The sequence below is a fragment of the Furipterus horrens genome, unplaced genomic scaffold, assembly GCF_987537825.1.
Source record: "Furipterus horrens unplaced genomic scaffold, mFurHor1.1.pri manual_scaffold_4, whole genome shotgun sequence".
Classification (NCBI taxonomy): Eukaryota; Metazoa; Chordata; class Mammalia; order Chiroptera; family Furipteridae; genus Furipterus; species Furipterus horrens.
In genome coordinates, this window is record NW_028327174.1 from 149,096,199 (window position 1) to 149,119,252 (window position 23,054).

At 40.4% G+C, this 23,054-nt stretch overlaps 1 pseudogene; it reads right to left on the minus strand.

The window, feature by feature from the left end:
• Positions 1 to 18,424: 18,424 nt before the first annotated feature.
• LOC150013033 (protein LSM12 pseudogene) overlaps positions 18,425 to 23,054 on the minus strand; it is a 56,328-nt pseudogene continuing 51,698 nt past the window's right edge.

The following is a 23,054-nucleotide window of genomic DNA, read 5'->3' on the forward strand; positions in this document are numbered from 1 at the left end:
GATGAGAGGGCTGAGGGCACTAGTGTGCAGGGCAGTCTCTGTGGAACATCTGAGCCCCCAGCTACTTCAGAGCAATAAAACCATGTAGTGATTGGAATCTGGCATCTCTGAAGAGTATCAGGCTGGGCCCTTGAGTGCATGAGCCTCACACCAGCCCTGTTAGTTCTGTGGTGATCCTTTCTGCTGCTCTTTTGCTTTTCTCTGCTTCAGCCTATGTTAATCTGACAACTTGGGCTGCTGGGCTTTGGCTCATTCCCTTTGCTAGTTTGCAGCTGGTATCCTTCCTACCAAACTTTCTGTTACACAGTATCTGTCGCCTTTGGCTGCTATCCATCTTCTCCCTCCTCCTTGGATCTGATTGTGGGGTACTGGACTCCTGGTGAGTGGGATTTTCAAAAAAACCCAAAGTGATTTGACCAGTGTGCTTAAATATTTGGAATATTGGTGAAAAGGGAGCAGGATTGAGTGGTTGACTGTAAGAAAATAATTATGGCTCTCTCCTGTGCCATTAGCACAAGGATTATATGTAGGTTAAAACAATAACGCTTTTCTGTAAATCTAAAACGTTTTTTAAATAAAGTTTTTAAAAAGCAACCACAACTACAACAACCATTTATAATAATAATAATAAATTCCTACTTTGTTGACATCTAAAACTTTTTTAAATAAAGTTTTTAAAAGAGCAACTGCAACAACTATTAATAGTAATAAAGAGTCCCAACTTTGTTGACTCCATGCCCTCCACATGGGCTCAGAAACTCCATGTGAATTTGTCCATCTGCTACTTCCTGTGGTTTTCAAAGAAATATAGTAAATACATCAACATGTGTTTGGAATTATAACTGCCAAAGAAAGCTCTTTGTGGCAGATTTCATTAGCTTAGAGCTGTTCTCCAAACAGGTTCTTATAGTTTGAATAAATGAATATGACAAATGCATCAGGGATATAATACGTACCCCTGATTTGCCAAATGATTAAAACAAGCACATAGTTTATTAAACGTATCAATTCTGATTACATCCTGAGCCTAACTCAACCTACCTAACTCTACAAAGAAAAATCCCAGTCAATTAACTGATAAACTATAAAGTAAAAATGTAAAAGTCAATTGGAAAGCATCTGATTTAGTTCTATGACTTTGACCAAGTCATTAACATCTTTATTTCCTAGTTTCTTTTTCTGTAATATGAGTATAATAGTAATTATCTTTCAAAATTAGACTAGTAGCTGGCATTTGTTTACTAGGGCTCAACAAATGGCAGATTGCAATAGCAGCAGTCATTTGTTTCTATTTTTGAACTAATAATATTAATATTGACAGAAACTTCTGCAGGTAGAGATAAGAAATCCTATGTTTCATACTACAGGACATTCAGATGTTTAGCTTGGACTCTTTCTGTGAAAGAGTCTATAATGATAAATTATTTAAAAGATGTTTTAAGATTTTTCACAAAAATTTATAATACAAAAAATTTCCTTGAGAAATAGCAGCATTATGTTTATTTCTAGACAGACTCATTGGTATTTTATAATCTTATTTGCAAAATATGACAAAACAACTGAAGAATTTTGATATTTACTAGTAAAAAGCAAAGAGAATTATTTCTCTGACAACAATGTTAATTTTCTCCACTTTAGACTTCTGGTCAAGATGGAGGCATAGGTAGACACACTTCACCTCCTCGTGCAACCATAGAAAGAATTACAACCAGATCTCAAAACTAGTAACACCCAGAACCATCAGAAAATTGAGCTGTATGGGAAGTCTGACACTAAGGTTTTAAAGAAGACACATTCATCCGGATGGGTAGGAGGGGCAGAGTCACATGGAAAGGCAGCAGGGGTGGCAGTGGAACAGACAGGAGGGACACCTTAGGAGCAAGTGACCTCAGGCCCAAGCCAGACTGCATAGCTCAGGGTTCTGGTTCTATGAAGATACAACCCTGTTACCTCTGGTTGTAAAAGCCAGTGCAGGTTAGGGCATTGGGAGAAACTGCCAGATTTTTGCCAACTAAAGGGCCAACACAGTCTTAAAACATATGCAAACACACCCACTCTGGGATTTAGCACTGGGACAGAATCTGGAGGGCACCGGTTACAAATGGGAAGGAGGTAAAGTGACTGGAAACAGGACAATCAATGGGAGAATTGCCAGAAGCCAGGAAGCAGCACTGTCCCCTCCCCAAGTCCTCACCACACAGCCACAAAGCAGTAAAGTGGGTTGCCCCACACTGGCAATTACCCGAGACTCTGCCCACACAATTTACAGGTGTCTTCTCTATATAGGCCACACTACTAAGACAGGGAGTAAAAGCAGCTCTACCTAATACACAGAAACAAACACAGGGATGCCGCTAAATTGAGGAGACAAAGAAATATTGTTCAAATCAAAGAACAGAATAAAACCCCAGGTAAAGAACTAAGCAGAATGGAGATAGCCAACCTATCAGAGGCAGAGTTTGAAGCACTGGTTATCAGGATGCTCAGAGAACTCCTTGAATATGGCAAAAAAATAAAGGAAGAAATGAAGGTTACACTAAGTGAAATAAAGAATAATCCACAAGAAACCAACAGAGAAGCTGGGATTTACCAATGATTTGGAACATAAGGAAGAGATAAATATTCAATCAGAACAAAAAAAAACAAGAATTTAAAAAACCAGGATAGGCTTAGGAACCTCTGGAACACCTCCAAACATACCAATATCTGAGTCATAGGATGCCAGAAGAAGAAAAGGAAGATTGAGAAATTGAAAACTTACTTAAAAAAATAATGGAGGAAAACTTTTCGAATTTTACAAAAGAAATAGACATAGAAGTCCTGGAAACACAGAGAGTCCCCAACAAGTTGGACCCAAAGAAGAACACACCAAGATATATCATAATTAAAATGCCAAAGGTACCCTGGGTGGTGTGGCTCAGTGGATTGAGCGCCAGCCTAAAATTGGAAGGTAGCAGGTTTGATTCCTGGTCAGAGCACATGCCTGTGTTGCAATCCAGGTCCCCAGTTGGGGGTGTGGGAGAGGCAACTAGTTGATGTTTCCCTCTAACATATTTCTTTCCTCTCATTTTCCTTCCCTTCTCTTCTCTCTAAAAATAAATAAATAAAATTTAAAAATAAAATAAAATGCCAAAGGATAGAGATAAAGAGAGAATCTTAAAAGCAGCAAGAGAAAAGCAGACAGTTACCTACAAAGGGGTGCCTATGAGACTATCAGCTGATAACTCAAAAGAAAACTGCAGGGGAAAAGGGACTGGCAAGAAGTATTCAAAGTGATGAAAAGCAAGGACCTACAACCAAGATTACTCTATCCAGCAAGGCTATTGTTTAGACTGAAAAGTGCTTCTCAGACAAGGTAAACCTAAAGGAGTTCATCATCACCTAGCCATTATTACAGGAAATGTTAAAAGGACTTATTTCGGAAAAAGAAAATCAAAACCATGAGAATTTAAAAGGCAACAAATTCACAACTGTCAACAGAATCTTAAAATAAAATAAAATAACTAAGTAAACAACCAGCACAGGAACAGAATCATTGATATGGGGATCATTTGGAGGGTTATCAGCTGGGAGGGGAAGGGGGTGAAATGGGGGAATGGTGCAGGAATTAAGAAGCATAACACCAGGGAACAATTTTTAACACAATTCCCATTGAGTTCGATTTTTCAGCTGTTTTACACTTAAATAGACATGCTGATTTAAAAAATGCAGTTAGTTTTCTTCTATCACGTCAAGTTTTTCTCTGCAGCTTATCTTCATGCGACCACTGTAGGCTGGATCGAGCCTGGATTGAGGAAAGCACTATTGCTCTCCTATGGCTGAGAGCAAACCTCCCTCCAGTGGGGAGGGGTAGGGAATGACCTTGGAGACCAGCAACAGGTTCATACTTGTCTAAGCTATTCAGTTACACCTGAGACAGTGTGGCGAGAAGTTGTGTATCACTCTATATAGTGAATCATATTCCGAAGTGTACTCGGAGTTCTTGTCTGTATATAAGCAGTTAGCAGATTTTATTTTTTTATTTACATACGTACTTATTTCCTTTCCTTCAGATTATGTCCGCCTCTGCTATATCTCATCATAACTGCCTAAACAACCCTGATTCGTTTTGTCATATCTGTGGCAGTTTCAGGATTCCCAGTCAAAGGACAAACATCAGCACATTTGCCAGGAAAGCCTATTTTGCATATTTTAAAGTACAAATTGGTGATCAAGATAAGTCTTGGGCTCTTCACAATGTGGGCAAGCAGTGTGTTGAGAGTTTACAGATGTGGACAAAGGTTTCACGTGATCAAATGCCATTTGGTATACCTATGGTTTGGTGAGAGCCTAGAGATCATTCAAGTGACTGTTACTTTTGTATGGTGAAAACGTCAGGATAGAACAAGAAAAATCAATGTAAAATAGAGTATCCTAGTTTATCATCAGCTATATGCCCAGTGCTTCATTCAGCTGAAATCCCAGTGCCAGTTTTCATTGAACTACCCTCTTTCAAAAAGCAGGAGTATGCTGAAGAACTAAGTGACAGCAATGATGAAGATTTTGAAATTGAAGATGACTCAGTTCATAAGGGATTTGATCAGGATAAGTTGAATGGTTTGGCACGAGATTTGGGACTATTCAAAAAGGCTTCAGAACTCCTAGCCTCAAGACTGCACGAGAAAAACTTGCTTGAAAAAGGAGCGAAGGCATCCTACTTTCGATCAAGAGAAAGAGCATTTTTGCAGTACTTTCAAAGTGGCGGTGGCTTTGTGTATTGCCATAACATACATGGTTTAATGGAGGAATTGGGAATTACCATCTAGAACGCAACTGAATGGCGACTGTTCATTGATAGCTCAAAGTGGAGTTTGAAGTGTGTCCTCCTCCACAGTGGCAATTTATTTAGTGCAGTCCCAAGTGGCCATTCAGTTTGTTTTCGTGAAGAATATGAAGACATAGAGTCATTGATCTGTTGCGATATCACAAGCACAATTGGATCATCTGTGTTGACTTTAAAGCAGTCTGCTTCCTTCTTGGTCAGCAACACAGATACACCAAGTATCCCTGTTTTCTATGTGTGTAGGACAGCAGAGCTTGTAAGAAGCATTGGGTGGAGTCCAATTGGCCTCCAAGATCTGACCTCAGACCTGGTGATCCAAACATTCTACATGAGCCACTTGTTGACAGAAAGAACATTCTATTCCCACCTCTGCACATAAAACTGGGTCCCATGAAGCAATTTATTAAAGCTGTCCACAGACTGAACACTCCAGGAAAAGCTATAAGCATAAATTTTTACCTTAATATGTATGTTTGGTAGCAGAACTTTACTACTTGTACACAATTTGACTTACAGTAACAATATATAGCCTTCATATGAATAAAATAACTCAAAATAAACAGTATATTCAGGTAATTTTTTTTTTTATATTTTCCTTTGCATGTACATTTTGTATGATTTTTGGGACAAAGGGAGGGTATCCTGTACCTTAAAAAGTTGACATGATATAGAAAAACTTGGGTCATTTTTTGATTCAGATGCCAAAAGTTAGTAAAAACAAGTGTCAGATATAACTCAACAAAAATTGTGTTTCCCAGTGTAATTTGTAGGTATAAAATAAAGAGGGAGGTGTTAAGAATAGTGTAGGAAATGGAGAAGCCAAAAGACTTATATACATGATCCTTGGACATGAACTAAGGGGTGGGATTGCTGAAGGGAAGGGGGGTACTAGGTGGAGGGGGGCACAGGGGAAAAAATTGGGACAATTATAAAATAACCAATAAAATATGCTTTAAAAAACTTTCCCCACTTCAAGGACAGCCTATCCATCTCTCCTTGGACAGATGTTCTAAGTATTGTAACCTACAAAGATTTCAAGACTGCTGTATACAGTCATAAACAATTAGATATTCCATTTAGTCTAGACCAGAAAAAATTTAAATATAACTGAGGTTTTTGGTCTGCATTAGATATTACATCTGCTAAGTCATAACTAGGTGCTTTTTAAAAAAATTTTTAAAGTATTTTTATGATTTTATTAAGTATATTTTATAAATTATGTTGGTACAGTAGTCCCAATTTTTTCCCCTTTGCTCCCCTATGCCCAGTATAGCAATTCCACACCCCTTAGTTCATGATACTAGGTCATGCATATAAGCTCTTTGGCTTCACCCTTTCCTATATTATTCTTAACTTCCTCCTGTCTAGTTTGTACCAACCAATTATGCTTCTTAATTCTTGCACTATTTCCCCATTCTCCCCCATTCTCCTCCCTGCCGATAACCCTCCAAATAATCCTCATATCTATGATTCTGTTCCTATTCTGATTTGCTTAGTTGGATTTTGTTTTTATTTTTTTGATTCAGTTGTTGATAGTTGTGAGTTTGTTGTCATTTTAATGTTCATAGTTTTTATCTTTTTCTTAAGTAAGTCCCTTTGACATTTCACATAATAAGGATTTGGTGATTATGAACTTTAGCTTTACCTTGTCTGGGAAGCACTTTATTTGCCCTTCCATTCTAAATGATAGCTTTTCTGGTTAGAGTAATCTTGGTTATAGGTTCTTGCTTTTCATCACATTGAATACTTCTTGCCAGCCCTTCTTAGCTGCAAATTTTCTTTTGAGAAATCAGCTGATAGTCTTATAGGCACCCCTTTGTAAGGAACTCTCTGTTTTTCTCTTGCTGCTTTTAAGATTCTCTTTATCTCGAAACTTTGGTATTTTAATTATGATGCATCTTGGGTGGTCCTCTTTGGGTCTAGCTTGTTTGGGACTTTCTGTGCTTCCTGGAGTTGTATGTCTATTTCCTTCATCAGATTTGGGGAGTTTACCTTTATTATTTTCTCACGTAAGTTTTCAATTTCTTGCTTTTCCTCTTCTCCTTCTGGCACCCCTATGATTCAGATGTTGGCATGTTTAAAGTTGTCCCAGAGGTTCCTAATTCTCTCTTCACTTTTTTCAATTCTTGTTTCCTCATTCTTTACTGGTTTACTGTTTTTTTCTTCCTTATGTTCCAAATCATTGATTTGAATCCTGGTTTCCTTCCCTTCACCATTGGTTTTGTGAGAATTTTCCTTTGTTTCATTTAACATAGCCTTCACTTCTTCCGTTATGCATTTGCCATACTTAAGTGTATCTGTCAAGCTTGTGAGCATCTTTATCACCAGTGTTTTGAACTCTATGTCTGTTAGGTTGGTTATCTTCTCATCTGTTAGGTTGGCTATCTCCTCGTTGTTTAGTTCTCTCACTGGGACCTCGATTTATTTCCTTTTGGGCCATACTTTTATGTCTTCTCATCTTGATAGGCTCCTGTGTTTGCTTGCCTCTGTGTCTTAGGTAAGGCTGTTGTACCTGTTACATTGTCAGGGGCAGAGCCTTAGGTTCTCATAAGTACAGGGTGACCCATTTCACTATGTTTTGACCCTATATGTAGGGGAAGGGTCAGAGAGGGAACAATGCTGTTTGCTCAGCACTCGCCCCTTTTCCAGGCACTTTGCTTATTTCTATGTGAGACTGGCACCCCTCTAGCTCTTGTCTTGGCTGTCATTTCCAGAGTGGGTGGATCTGTGGATGTTCTAGGACTGTGGGGACCCTTTAAACAAATGGACTCTACTGAGAGACTGGCAGTGTCTTCCTCCACCCCAACCTCCATTGGTTTGCACAATCTGAAGCAATGAGGCTTTATTTTCCCTGGCACTGAGATCGTGAGCTCTGCGGTCTGTTCTGGTGCTGGGAATGCTCTGCAGGTATCCCTCCATACTTTTTAAAATGTGTGACTGCATTTTCCACCGGCCTACTGCTGCCACCACTGTTGTTGCTGCCACCACACCATATCCTCTCTGCCCCAGCTCCACTCCTCCTACCTGTCTGGATGAGTATTCCTTCTTTATATCTTTGTTTGTAGGACTTCTATGCAGTGTAATTTTTTGGAACTTCTGGTTGTCTCTAGTTTTGAGGTAGTTGTATTCCAATTTAGGAATACACAGCATGTCTGTCTAAGCCTCCTTCTTGGCCAGAAGTTTCCATAACTAGGTATTTTAAAATGTAAAATCATACACCTGAAACTAATACAAAATAATGTTGTTATAAACTTTAATTGAAAGAAAAAATTTAAAAAATAAAAACAGTGGTTTTCAATATAGTAATGTTTCTAACGAAGCAAGTCTATTTTCGAAAAGAGTGAGAAAAAAATTAATTCTAAATTGTGAAAGTAAAATTTTGAAACCCAGAAAAACTTATCTGTACAAAATGCTTAGAACTCCAATGAAAAGTTAGTGTTCTTAAAAAGATAAAAGCATATATGGCACTCATAAAAAAAGAACAGGATGCTATTTTAAAAACCCCTTGAAAATGAAAATAATGTAGATGCCAAAAATTTAATAACAGGTGGTAAGATTGGATTTATTATTGAAGCACAATAGAGGGAAATGACTTCCAGTTTCAGTTTTGACATGTAAAGAGCTTCGATATTATTTCTATTCTTACAACAAGAAAATGCTAAATAAACTGAAAATCAACAACTTTTCATGGGCCCACCAGAGAACTGACTGAGGTCCCAGGACAAACCACCACTCTGAAATCTGGAGACACAGGCACATGCAAGGAAAAAAAGCTGAGATCTATTTACCTGAAGCGGAAGCTGCTGGAAACATAAAGTTGTATAATGCTTGAATGATCATTTTGATGCATTGTTGGAAATTGTGTGGACCAATGGACTGGTGTGAAAGTGATGAAAAACAAACTGAGAATTATCACCAAAGGAAATATTAAAAGAAATTCTGCAAACAGGAGGAACACACTATAGCTTGGAAACTTGGGTTTATATTATAAAGAAAAGCATCAGAGGAAGTAAGTGAAGGCAAAATAAAACTTTTCTTTTTCTTGATCTTAGTTGATTTAAGAGGTAACTGTTTAAAGCAATAACAATGTATTGGGTCATTATAGCATATGGATAAATGAAATGAAGGACAGCAATGTCACAAGGAATGAGAGGGCAGAATTGGGAATGCTCTGTTTTAAGGTATTTGCACACATGAAGTGGTATAGTGCTATCTGAAGGGAGTTTAGATTAATTTTTAAAATGTATATATTAAACTCCAGGAAACCTCTTTTTGTGTGTGTTTGGGGTTTATTTGTGTTTTATTTATTTGTTTTTGTTGAGGACACATTTATTCAGGCAGTGGTGGTGGGTTGTGTGACTTAGCTGTGTCCACACGGGGTCTGTGACCTTGCATTACTTTCTCAGAGAGAGCACAGATGTCTCCTCCTGAGTGTGTTTGGCAGGTGCATTTTTCTTTGGGGTGGGGCAGGTGTTGAACTGAAGTGGAGGGGGTGGGGAGAATGTGTTGGTTTTTCAGTGTGGTGGGGGAGAGATCAGGTGGAGGAGAGTCGAGGTCCTGATGAACTCAGGCCTGGTGGTGACACTGCCTCACAGCCACATGGAGCTGGTGAGCGTTGCAGGTGTGGCGGCCCCAGCCGGGTGTGCTGTGGGCATGTTCAAGCTACACATGGTTGATTAGAGTGCTATTTCTAGTGAACCAAGGTGCAGGTGTCACTGGAAACCTCTGGGTAAGGATTATGAGCTGGAAACAGATCACGGAATCAATCTTCTCTCTCCCAATATTATAAAATGACTGTGAGGACAATATAGCATCAGGATCCCTCACCCTGGATGCCCAGGCATAGGCTGCTTAGAGATAAAAATTAGATTCATGTGCGCAGCGCGCTGGCAGTTATATAAGCATTGATGTCATATTTTGGCTAGTAACTGGCTTTGTCTATACATAATATAAAAGAGGTGGAACCCCCACGGGAGTGTGCAGGCAGCAGGCAGAGAGCAAATGGTGAGTACTGGTGGTGCCAGTGACTGGCGGCACCGAAGTCCTGTGAGTGAACAGCAGGGGTGCGCATGTGAATACTGTAATGTCTGCAATAAAGACAACATCAGAGATTCCAACCCTGCCTCGCATACCCTTCCGATTGCCAGACACAAAGAATCTGCATTGGGTTCCACAACAATGACCCAAGAAATCATTCCCCACCTAGAGTTCTTCCACTGGAAAACTGGCTTCCATTGGTTTGTGTTGGCTTCATCTTGGTCCAACTGGTTGATACAGAACCAACTGGACTGAACTGGATGGAACTGGCCTGTATTAACGAGATGGTCTGAATGGGTCCAACTGGTACCTTAGCTACCCTAGGCCCTTGAGCACAGGCAGGAATATGTGGAGTGCCTGGGCCAGACAACTTCTACATTTTTTAAAAAAGATAATTGATTGGCTAAAAGAGGAGATAAAATGGGGTCACATACAATGTTCAATTCAAACAAGATGGGAGAAGGGGAAAAAAAGAAAAAAATTGGGACAACTATAATAGAATAAAAAATAAAAAATAAATAAAATAAGAGAAGGCAAAAAAGAGAGGGTCAAAAAATAACAATGAACAAATGCAATGAATAGAAGACAAACATAGTAGATATGAATCCAGTGATATCAATTATCACTTTAAGTGTGAATGGTCTATATATACCAATTTAAAAAGAAAAACAATGAACTAACAATATGTTGTCTACAATAAACGCACTTTAGAAAATTCTGGAAAGCATCATTCTAACACTGGGTATGCCTACTGTGAAGATGGGTGAACCCAAAGCTTTTTGGTTTTGTGTGGATTTTTCTTCACTTCACTTCATATAGCCTTCACTTTTTCCATTTTGCATTTGCCATACTCAATCATGTCTGTCAAGTCTATGAGCATCATTATCACCAGTGTTTTAAATTCTGTGTCGGTTAGGTTGGCTATCTCCTTGTTGCTTAGTTCTCTCATTAGAACCTTGATCTGCTCCCTCTTTTAGGCCATACTTCTCTGTCTCCTCAACTTGACAGGCTCCTGTGTTTGCCTCTGTCTTAAGTAGAGCTGTTGCACCTGTTGCATTGTAAGGAGTGGAGCCTTAGGTATTCATCAGTGCGGTGCAACCCATTTCACCAGGTTGTGGTTCTGTATTTGGGGGAGGGGTCTGAGAGGGAACAATGCCACTTTCTCAGCACTTGCCCCATTCCCAGGCACTTCTCCCACTTCCCCCATGGGACTGATGTCCCTCTAGCTTTTGCCCTGGTTGTGGTTCCCAGAGTGAGTAGGTTTGCAGATGTTCTAGGACCATGGGGTCCCTCTAAACAAATGGACTCTGCTGAGAGACCAGCAGTTTCTTCCTCTGCCCCAACCCACTGGATTTTACATTCAGAAGCAATGAAGCTTTTTTCTTCCCCAGCACTGGTACTATGAGCTATTCAGTCTGCTCTTGGGCTGGGATTGCTACCCAGGTATTCCTCCTAACTTTTTTAATGGGTGGCTGCTCTTTTCACTGGCCAGTGATGGCCACTCCCTTGCTGCAACTGTCACCACTGCCACACCACATCATCTCCATCCTGTCTCTGTCCCTCCTAACTGTCTGGATGAGTATTGCTTCTTTATATCTTTGTTGGACTTCCATGCAGTTCAATTTTCTGGCAGTTATGGTTGTTTTTAGTTTTGAGGTAGCTGTATTTTTTCTTATTGTTGTGGAGGGTGGAAAAATGTGTCTACCTACGCCTCCATCTTGGCTGGAAGTTCATTCTTGAAGAAGATGATACCAGTATGGAAGAATCAGTAGAAGATCATGGGGAAAAAAAAAAATCAAGTCTTCAAATGGTACTCTCTGAAGGAAAAAAAACCCACTTTAAAGATAAAATCCTCACTAAGGCAGAAGTAAAGGCTTCATTAAGTTAAAAGTAAAGGGGTAGGACAAAATGTAACATGCTAACACTAATCAAAAAAAGCTGGAGCGTTTATACTAATCTCAGACAAAAGACTTCAGAACAAGGAAAATCATCAGGGTTAAAAAGAGGCATTACATAATAATAAAAGGCATTAGTTAATGGTAAATTCCCCAAGAAAACATAACATCATCTTAAGTGTGTATATACCAACCCAAGTGTCAAAATATATGGGACAAAAACTGATAGAAGTGCTCAGTAGATTGAGCACTGGTCTAGGAACTGAAAGGTCTCTGGTTTGATTCCTGGTTCCATTCTTGGTCATGCCTGGGTTGCAAGCCAGGTCCTCACTTGAGGTGTGTGAGATGCAACCGATTGGTGTATCTCTTTCACATCAATGTTTTTCTCCCTCTCTTCCTCCCCTTCCCCTCTCTAAAAGTAAATAAATAAAATCTTTTTAAAAAGATGACAGAACTGAGAGACAAATCCACTTTATTGGAACAGAGACTTCAGTACCCTTATGTCAGTAATAGAATAGCAAGTAATAGGAAATCAGTAAGCAAATAGATGACCCGAAGAGTGCTATCAATCAATTTGATCTCATTGACATTTATAAAACTCTTTCCCCAATGATAGCAGAATATACATTTTTCTCAAACTCACATAGAACATTCACCATGATAGTTCACATTCTGGGCTATAAAACACACCATAACAAATATAAAAGAATATAAATTATACAAGGAATATACTCAGACCACAATGATATATGACTGTTGGGGTCCCCCTGGGAAAGTATTGAGGTTTAGAGCCCTGCGCAGGCCAGGCAAAGGAAACAAAGCCTGTAAGACCTGACCGGAAAACCAGGAAAGCTGGGTGTATATGTGCTTCGGTGCTATAGCCAGTGGGCCCTGGTAGGAATTGGACAATGAGAAAATGCTTTATGTCCTTTGAAGTTTGCCCTGTGCTTTGACCTCACTTGATTGCTTTATTGTACCAGCAACAGAGGTTTTAACTCAAAATAAACTCGTCCTCCCTATTTTATGGCCATCTGAAGTCTTTGTGTCCAACACACCCTGACCTGAGGGAGACCTCAACTGTTCCTTCAATTGCTATTCCTGAACAACATCTGTTTTCTGTAATCAGCACTGTTTAACATTGATTGATGAGCTTTATGTGCATGCTATATGCCCTTAAGATTACTACACTCAATAAAAGACCTTGGAGGAAGGCAATTGGGACATTTGTCTCTCAGACACTTGCCAGCCTTCTCACCCATAGTGCAAACTGCCTGGGAAGTCTTCATTTCCTCCATGACCCCAGGGGATCTCTGCAGGTCGAGGGTCCCCAACATAGGACTAGAAACAAGTAACAGAAAAATAATTGAAAAATTCACAAATATTTGGAAATCAAACACTAATCCATTGGTCAAAGAACAAGTCCCAAGAGGAAATAAAAAATACTCTGAACTAAATGAAAATTAAAATACAATTATCAAAATTTGTGAGATGCAGAGATTAGAGGGGGAACTTAAAGCATTAGATTTGTATATTAAAAGATCTAAAAATCAATGACTTAGCTTCTATCTTAAAAAACTGAACAAAGCACAATGTAAGCCTAAAGCAAACAAAATAAATCATAAAAAATTAGAGCTGAAATAATTGTAATTCAAAAAAAGAAAATCCATGAAACCAAAAGCCGGTTCTTTGGAAACATCAATAAAATTGATAAAACTCTAGTCAGCCTAGCCAAGGAAAAATGAGAGAAGATACAACTTACCAATATCAGAAAAGAAAGAGGGGTCATCACTACTGACTCCAATAGATTATGAGATTAATAAATTAATACTATGGGCAATTCAATGTCCAGAAATTTCATAACTTATCTGAAATGGGTCAGTTCTTTATTTTTTATTTTTTGTTTGTTAAAGAATAAGGGATTTTATTGTTTTTGATAAACAATACCAAAAAAATTAATTTTGAAGGTGGGGCTTGAATTATTTAATTTTGATCAGTTTATCTAATTTTTTAAAAATATGCTTTATTGTTTATGCTATTACAGTTGTCCCAATTTCTTTTCCCTTTGTCCCCCTCCACCCAGTGATCCCCCTCCCTCCTGTTGTCCCCCCACTTGGTCCATGCCCATTGGTTGTGCATATAGTTCTTCTCAACATCTCCATATCTACTCCACTCCCTCCTACTATGCTTTTTAATTCCTCTACCATCTCCCTACATTTCCCCCTTCTCCCTCCCCATTGACAACCCCCCAAAATGTTCCCCATACCTATCATTCTTTTCCCACCCTCGCTGCCTACTTAGTCTGCCTTTGTTTCAATTCTCTAGCTTCTGCTGTTGGTTGTGATACAGTTTTCATTTTAATGTTCATAGTTTTTATCCTCCTTCTCCAAAACAAGTCCCTTTAACATTTCATATAACAGTAGTTTGGATCTGATGAACTCCTTCAGTTTCACTTTGTCCTGGAAGTACTTTCTCCGCCCTTCTATTCTGAATGACAGCTTCACTGGATAAAATAATCATGGTTGTAGGTTTTTGCCTTTAATTACCTTGAATATTTCTTGCCAGTCCCTTCTTGCCTACAGAGTTTCTTTTGAGAAATCAGCTGATAGTCTTATTGGGACCCCTTTGTATGTAATTCTCTTCTCTCTTGCTGCTTTTAAGATTCTTCTTTATCCTTAATTTTTGACATTTGATTATAATGTGTCTTGGTGTGGTTCTCCCTGAGTCCAGTTTTTTTGGAAATCTCTGTGCTTCCTGGATCTGTAAGTCTATTTCCTTCCCCAGGTTAGGGAAGGTCTGCTTCATTATTTTTTCACATAATTTTTCAATTTCTAGTTCTTCTTCACCTTCTGGCAACCCTATGATTCAGATGTTGGCCCGCTTATAGCTGTTCCACAGGTTTCTGAGCCTCTTCTTATTTTCCTCATTTTTCATTTCCTCTTTCTGCACTGGTTGACTGTTTGTTCCTTCCTTATGTTCCGATTTGTTGATTTGATCCCTGGTTTTCTTTCCCTTACCACTAGTTTCGTATAGGTTTTCATTCATTTCAGCAAGACTAGCCTTCATTCCTTCCCCGTTTTGTTTAAGATCAGCTGTCAGTTCTGTAAGCATTCATATAACCAAAGCTCTGAACTGTGCCTCAGCAAGATTTCCTATCTGTTGATTCATTAGATTATATATTTGCTGTCTGGTCAGCTGCGTCATTGGGATCTCTATCATGATCTGTGCCATCCTGACCATTTTGTGTTTACCTTTGCTTCCTGGGCAGGGCTGTCACACCTCCTACGCTATAAGGGGAAGAGCCCCATGCACTCAGCACAACTGGTGATGTTTCTCACCATGCTGTGGCATTTTCTGCGGGGTTGGGGTCCAAGATGGATTCCTGCTGCTCACTCTCCGCTGAGAGACTGGGAGCCTCCTCCTCCATCCCCATCCCCTCTGGGCCTCACAGTCCAAGACAATGGAGGTCTGCCTTCCCTGGCTTTGAAATGGCAAGCTGACGGGTCTGGTCTGCAGCCAGGAGTACTCCCCAGGTGCTTCTCGCCTCCCCCTAAATACGGGTGTCTGTGCTTACCGCTGTCCTGCCTCCGTCGCTGCTGCTGCCATGGACAGCACAGCTTAAACTCTCCTCCCTGGCTTTGCCCCTCCTACCTGTCTGGACGAGCACCACTTCTTTATAACTTCATATGTTGGACTTGCATTTATTTTCTGGAACGTCCGGTTATTTCTGGTTTTGCAGTAGTTGTAGTCCTTCTTAGTTATGGAGGGAGATGGAGCATGTCAGTCTAGTCCTCCATCTTGGCCAGAAGTCTCCTGTGTTTGTTTGCTTCCATGTCCCAGGGAGAGCTGTCGCTCCTACTACGTTGTAAGGGACGGAGCCTTAGGTATTCATCAGTAATGGGTGATCTATTTCACCACATTGTGGCGCTGCACATTGGGGAGAGGTCCGAGAAGGAACAATGCCATCTGCCCAGCACTCACTCCCACTTCCAGGCACCTCTCCCACTCCTGCACCAACTGGCGCCCCTCTTGCTGCTGCCCTGGCCATCATCCCCAGAGTGGGTGGGTCTGTGGACTTTCCAGGACTGTGAGGGCCCTTCATACAAGCAGACTCTGCTGAGAGACTGGCAGTCTCTGCCTCCGTCCCAACCCCCACTGGTCTGCACAGCCAAAAGCGATGAGGCTTGACCCTCCCTGGTGCTGGGCAGCGAGCTGCGTGGTCTGATGAGGAGCTGGGAACGCTCCCCAGTTGTCCCTTCTGACCTTCCAAAACGTGTGACTGTGCTTTCTGTTGGTCCGCTGCCACTGCTGCTGCTGCCACCACCACACCGCATCCTCTCTGCCCCAGCTCCGCCCCTCCTACCTGTCTGGATGAGCATTTCTTCCCTATATCTTTGTTTGCTGGACTCCCATGCACTTTGATCTTCTAGAATTTCTGGCTGTTTCCAGTTTTGAGGAAGTTGCATTCCTTCCCATTTGTGGAGGGAGACACAGCATGTCTATCCATGCCTCCATCTTGGCTGGAAGTCCTCCCAGTTTATCTAATTTTTAAAAAAGAAAATAGAAAGAGATTATGGCCAAAAAAAAGAGTAGTTAACCTCAACCCTACCCTAAGCTCCAGCCAGTCACATGAGCATCATCCACATCCCACTCAGTGCCCAATGCTCAGATGGTGGCACACTGCCCCACTGCCCCACTTCACACTGCCCTGATGGCATGGGGCCATGGGTGCCAGTTTTAGTTCTTAGCAGGTTCTTCAAACCAGACCAACTGGCAAACTAAAGTCTAGAATTCTTTCCAGGTTTTCTGTCCATTGGCTGAGCACAGACAGCCTGTCCTAAGCTTGTAAAATTTAAAGAGAATGGGAATGGGCATAAGAGTAGGAGGTTGGCAGAAGAGAAACTATAGGTAACCCAAGCTTTCTCCTGGGCTAGTGACTCTGGATACACAGTTAAAGAGAGGTCAAAATAGGTGGATTCCAGGTTTCTGATGAAAGGCTATCATCCCTCAAGGAGGAACTTAGATGTGCCATTCAAAATAGTTCTGCAGAGGACACTGGAGAAAAGGCAGCTGATTTTCCTATCTAGGAGACAGGAGAGTGGTGAGGAGGTTCTTCTATATCACGAAGTAAGACAAAAGGCAGAGGTAGAATCCTGAGGTTTTAGCCAGATATGAGACTGTTACACCCATAAAGACTAAAAGTCATCAGAAACCTTCAAAGCCAACTGCCATCTGTATATACTGGCTTTACAAAGTGTTGCTGGAGATTCTTGCTGTAAACTAAGTCAAGTGAGTTGCCTGGCTATAGGTGGTGGAGAGGGTAACACATTTTTATTTTCAGAGGGTGAGGTGGGAAGAGTGGCCATGATCAAGTAAAAAGATACCTGCAAGAAGCAGAAAATATATAGAAAACATATATACATATAAAAATAAATATATAAATATACACACATACTCATATATTTAAAGTTAAGAAAGTAAACCAATTGAAATCATGCCCTGTAAAAAAAGAAAGGAAGAAAGAAAGAAAGAAAGAAAGAAAGAAAGAAAGAAAGAAAGAAAGAAAGAAAGAAAAAGAAAAAAGAAAAAGAAATTAATTTGAGACCTCTGTCTGCTGTTCTGTTCCAGAGAAGGGCCCCCCAAATCCCCAGAGCCTGCAGTTTGGGAATGGGGGAAGGGGGCAGCTTTCAAGATGCCTTTGCATATGTATGGCTGATAGCTAGTGTCTTAGTGATGCAAATGGCTTTGGTTCTTCCAAGGCACCAAGGAGATGGAAGGGGTTTTGATCATAGAATGGTGAGGAAAGATCATACAGGCCTGCACAAGATTCTGTGAATGGTCAAAACCTGTTACCAAACCCACTGCATCACAAGCCACTGTCAGGGATTTAAAAATGAGGTGGCAGCCATTTTTCAGGGTAGAGTGATCCATGCAGTTTGCAAGGAGGTTGAGAGAGAGCACCATGTGATTTTAGAAGAAAAGAGAGATCCATGCGGCTTTGAAAGGGCAGACAGAGAACCATGCTTGATCCAGTGCAACACAGCACATGTTTTCCTGGACGGTTATATGGAGGCTGATGATGTCATACCCCAGATCCTAAAGGAGAGAGCTGAAAGATAAGGGACGGGGAACTTCTGGGTATGTTTTTGGCTTATAGTCTTTTGGGGAGCAAGGGAAGTGCTGGGTCTCATGGGAGAACAGGGCTCTGAGCAAGAATGTTCACAGCCCTCCCCAGATTGGAATATTGTAAATAAAGACCTGTTTTCCTCAACACTAGTTGTTGGGTTTTATACCAAGGCACCACCTAAAAGAACCCCCTTTCACTCTGTAACATTTCTAGACTCAGCTTAAGTATCACAGTCAGCTTGTTACTTTAATTCTGGAAGAGAAGATGTAAAAGTTTCTTTCAATCATTCAGAAGGCAAATGCAGCCACTTTTATAAACAGATTGGTAGGGACAAACTAGGATAGGAAAATCAGGGGGAAAAAGGTAGAGCCAGAAGGAAATTTTCAAAAAAAAATTAACAAGGTGATTTTTCCAAGAAGGGTACTGTGAAAAGGATATGGAGACCCAAAGTCTGTTAGTCAAGTAATGATTCAACTTTTATTCTCGGTTTTTTTTCTTGGGTGTTTTGTTTGTTCAAGTCTGAGATTTGGCAATGCTGACTCTTTGCTAACAAAAGCCAACAGGAAATATAAAATCCCTTCCCTTCCCTTCCCTAGCCTGCCTCCTTGGCTGGAGGCCAGATGAGTCCTCCCTGTATGTGGACTCAGGTGACAGGGCAGCCTCCTGTGGTTGCTGGGCTTGCAAATGCTGCAATAGCTTTTGGCTTTCCACATCTCTTAAAACATTTTTCAGCTATTTTTCATACATGGCTCAGTGCACTCCCCTCTTTGACTTTCTAGTTTTCCACTTGATATGGCAGGTAATAACAACTTTTTCCATGAGTATGATTTTTTTTCTTTCCATTTACAGTCTTTCATGGTCATTAATAGTCTTTCATAGTCTGGAAGAGCTGCTGGCCTGCTAGGGAGGCACAGCGCTGATTGCACAGGCCTAGCTCAGCTTTCTCCCGCTTTTCTGGCAAGCTCCTTAACATGCCTAAAGCAAGGGGAGAAGGGGGTCTCTGTCGGTTATAAGTGATTTCCACTTCTGAAACATACTGTAAGTTTATGAGCAGGATGTCTGCATGGTGGGGCTTCCCACTGGAAGAGGGACATTTTAAAGCCACTATTTTGGACTGGTTGTGGAAAGCTACCACCCTACCCTGCAGCAGCTCCTCCTGGCATGTCCATCACGACACCTGGCTTCCAACGCTGACCGCCCAGGGGAACCGTGATCTTGGGAGAGCAGCCTCCACCATGGCGGGGGGAGCAGCCAAATGGATCTGTTCTTGAAAATGAAGAGGGTATGGGGGGACGGTAAATTGTAATGGGTTGCGGACTCTGGCCAGCGGTGTCTGCAGCGCTGTGGATGCGACGAACAAAATCACACAGTCTCTACGAGTTCTGTGGAGAAAAGGGACAGAGTGGCCACACTCTAGGTGAGAGAGTGCCCCGGCCCTTGCCTTGATGGGCTTTTATTGCTTTCAGAGTGGATTACTTAAAACAAAGCCATCACTCATTATGCTAAAGGCAAGGTCCCTTTAGATGATTATTCCTTACAGATAACAAAGAATGTCATACATGCCAGGGAGTGATAAGAATGGGTGGGCTATCGATATTCTGTCCCTGAAACAGCTCAGAATAGTCCCCAAAAGTTGTTGTTGTTGTTTTTTTTATGGTTACACATAATTTTCTGTTTTTTGTATTTTTATTTTCTATTACAGTGGTCCAATTTTTCCCCCCATTGCTCACCCCCACCCACCCCTTCTCTCACAGTCAATCCCCACCTCATTGTCCATGTCCATGGGTCATTTATACTAGTTCCTTAAATAGACCCTTCCCCTTTCCTTCCTTTCCTGTATTTAAAAAATTAATCAATCAATCAATTAATTAATTAATTAATTTGGGCGAGGATCGCCTTTCTGTAACAATTCCCCTCTCTCAGACTTAAGACCCTTTATAATCTTATAAAGGACAATGGGCGAAGGTCTCACGCTCTTCTAGCTGCTTCAAGCTGGACATGGTCATCGTCCTACCTACCCTTGGGCCCAGAAATCCCTAATAAGAGTGGGGGTGTGGAGGGGAGGTTGGCCTTCCCACATGGGGAAGGATCTTGCAGAGTCCAGGTCAGTTGGCTGTCCCCAGAAAATGACATGCTTGGTTTAACAGGCTGGAATCCTTGTTGTATTCTTGGGGCAACAGATTTGGCAGCAGGGTTAAAAGGCCTCATTAAATCCATAACCGCTAGATGACAAAAGAGAGAGATTAATTTTTCAATGTCTCACATTAGGAAAAAAAAAAGGCTTCTTTGGAGGAAGGAGTGCAAGGCACGTCACACCTATCCAAAGCCCTTTTGCCCACTATACTTAGTTTGGGCTGTGGGGATATTTTAGGTTTCCCCCCTCTCAGACTTCTGGGCCCTTTCTGTGTAAGCTATTACAATAGAAAAGAGAAACCAGTTTTACAGTGAGGACCCCAGACCACCCCATACTTCACCAACCCAACCACTCAGTTCAGCCAAACCGTTGAGTCTCAGGAGGTAGTGATTCAAACAGGATTAAGTGAGGCCTATACGTACAGAAAATCACTCAGGTAATGAGATCATAGGCTTATGCCCTATGAAAACAGAACACACATGTTAATTTATGCAACATAACCCACAAACCAGTCTCTAAATCTGCGAGACTCTTATTGGGAAGACATTCAGTTGCAAGGCATTTGACATTTTTCTCACCTCTAAATTAAGCATCTTTGATGTCACAGACCTAGTTTAGCTTTGAAATGAAAACAAACTTTAAAAGAAAATAAAATTTAAAGACAATTAGCTGACTACTTTATAGTCTACCACTGAGCATTGTGATTTTCCTTGAATTGTGATTTTTCTCCTTAGGATTACCTTCCTTGTCATTAAAGGGACTGCATTAAGTCCACTTCTAATTTATCCTGTTCATTTGCATAAACACAAAAAGAGCAGAAAATTATCACATATGATCTTTAAGTCTGCTTTGCTGGAACTTACACAAGGAACCTTTCAGGTGACTTTCAGTCTGCCCTCCAGGGTACAGAAGCTGAGCCACATACCTGCAATTCAGCCTTGCCTGTAAACACCTGTCTTTTCCAAGTCCTTCAGGTTTTCCATTGTGCCTTAAGGTATCTTCTAGCCATCTTTCTGGAAAGCAACCTTCATTCCTTCCCTGGAAAGATTGCCATGAATTGCCAACCAACCGAGGTGCCAGGCCTTTTTTCTCATGGGGTTTTATTACCTTCGAAAGTAAATCCGAGTTCCTCAGGGCTTTTTGGTAACAACCAGAGCCCAAGCATGCCTCCTTTAGGCATAATATTCCAGTCAAATTCTTGGTTAACAAAATCTCTAGTAACAACTGGTCTTACTAGTTTTATGCAAAGAACCTTATGTCATTACTTACTTCTTCAGAATGACAAATTCTGAAAGGATCAGGTAGGGAGAAAAATATACAATGTGAAGAAAAATTCTTGTCCTTCTAATATTCACTAAAATTGCATTTCCATACTTTACATTTTCTTTTGTTCACTTTCCCACATGTGAAGGGTTTTTTGGGGAGGAGGGGATTTCCTGGTTCGATTGTTAATTTATTTTGCTTTGATTTTTTTCCCCCAGTAGGTTCTTCTGAATTGGTGTTTCAGGATTCTGGGGTTATAATCTTAGCAATAGAATTGCTGTTTCAAAAGGCAGTTCCATTTTTAGTTTTTTGAGGGAATTCCATACTGTTTTTTATAGCGGCTGGACCAGTCTGCATTTCCACCAGCAGTACACTAGGGTCTCCTTTTCTCCACATCCTTGCCAGCACATATTGTTTGTGGATTTGTTGATGATGGCCATTCTGACTGGTGTGAGGTGATATCTCATTGCGGTTTTTATTTGCATCACTCTGATGGCTAATAACGTTGAGCATTCTTTCATATGCCTATGGACCCTCTGTATGTCCTCTTTGGAGAAGTGTTTGTTCATGTCCTTTGCCCATTTTTAAATTGGGTTGTCTGTCTTCTTGGTGTTGAGTCACATAAGTTCTTTATATATTTTGGAGATCAATCCCTTGTCTGAGGTATCATTGACAAATATATTTTTCCATATCATTGGTTCTGTTTTCATCTTGCTGATGTTTTCTTTTGCAGAGCAGAAACTCTTTATTTTGATGCAATCCCATTTGTTTATTCTTTCCTTTAATTCCCTAGCTTTAGGAGATACATCAGGGAAAATATTGCTACGTGGGATATCTGAAATTTTCCTGCCTATGTTTTCCTCTAGGACTTTTATGGTGTCACGGCTTACATTTAACTCTTTGATCTATCTTGAGTTTATTCAGGTGTATTGTATAAGTTGGTGGTCTAGTTTTATTATTATTATTATTTTTGCACATCCCTGTCCAGTTCTCCCAACACCATTTGTTGAAGAGGCTCTTTTTACACCATTTGATGTTCCTTCCCCCTTTGTAAAGTATTAGTTGACCATATAGACCTGGGTTTATTTCTGGGCCCTCTATTCTGTTCCATTGATCTATATGTCTGTTCTTATGCCAGTACCAGACTGTTTTGATACCGAGGCCTTGTAGTATAGTTTGGTATCAGGTATTGTGACTCCTTCTACTGTGTTCTTCGGTCTCAAGATTGCTGTGGCTATTCAGGCTCTTTTTTGGTTCCATATCAATTTTTGAAGTATTCGTTCTAGATCTGTGAAATATATCATTTGTATTTTAATAGGGATTACATTTAATCTATAAATTGCTTTGGGTAATATGGACATTTTAATGATGTTGATTCTTCCCATCTATTAACATGGTATACAGTTCCATTTATTTGTATTTTCCTTAATTTCTTTCTTCAGTGTTACATAGTTTTCTGAGTACAGGTCTTTTACCTCCTTGGTTAAGTTTATTTCTAGGTACTTTATTTTTCTTGTTGCTATAGTAAATGGAATTTTTTTTCCAGTTTCTATTTCTGATATTTTATATTTGGTGTACAGAAATGCCTTTGATTTCTGAATATTGACTTTGTACCCTGTTATTTCACCAAATTCACTTATTAGGTCAAGTAGTTTTTTAGTGGAGTCTATAGTTTTCTATGTCCACTATTATGTCATCTCGAAATAATGACAGCTTTACTTCCTCTTTTCCAATTTACATGCCTTCTCTTTCTCTTTCTTGTCTGATTGTTGTGGCTAG